This window comes from Zootoca vivipara, chromosome 10 (genome assembly GCF_963506605.1).
Source record: "Zootoca vivipara chromosome 10, rZooViv1.1, whole genome shotgun sequence".
Taxonomy (NCBI): domain Eukaryota; kingdom Metazoa; phylum Chordata; class Lepidosauria; order Squamata; family Lacertidae; genus Zootoca; species Zootoca vivipara.
Window position 1 is genome coordinate 70555482 of NC_083285.1, and position 273 is coordinate 70555754.

Here is a 273-nt window from a genome sequence, read left to right on the forward strand (position 1 = left end):
TCCTATGGGCAAAAAAAAATTCAAAAAAATTTCAATGCATTCCTATGGGATTCGCTAGACGAATTTTTCGTTATAAGAAAAGACCCATGGAACGAATTAAATTCGTCTAGTGAGGCACCACTGTGCGGTTGTACCTTGGAAGAGTGGCTGGGGAAACCCAGCCGGATGGGCGGGGTACAAATAAATTATTATTATTATTATATCTAACGGAATCCATTCCGCAAGTCCATTGGACTTCCAAATAATAAGAATAAGAATAATTTATTATTTATA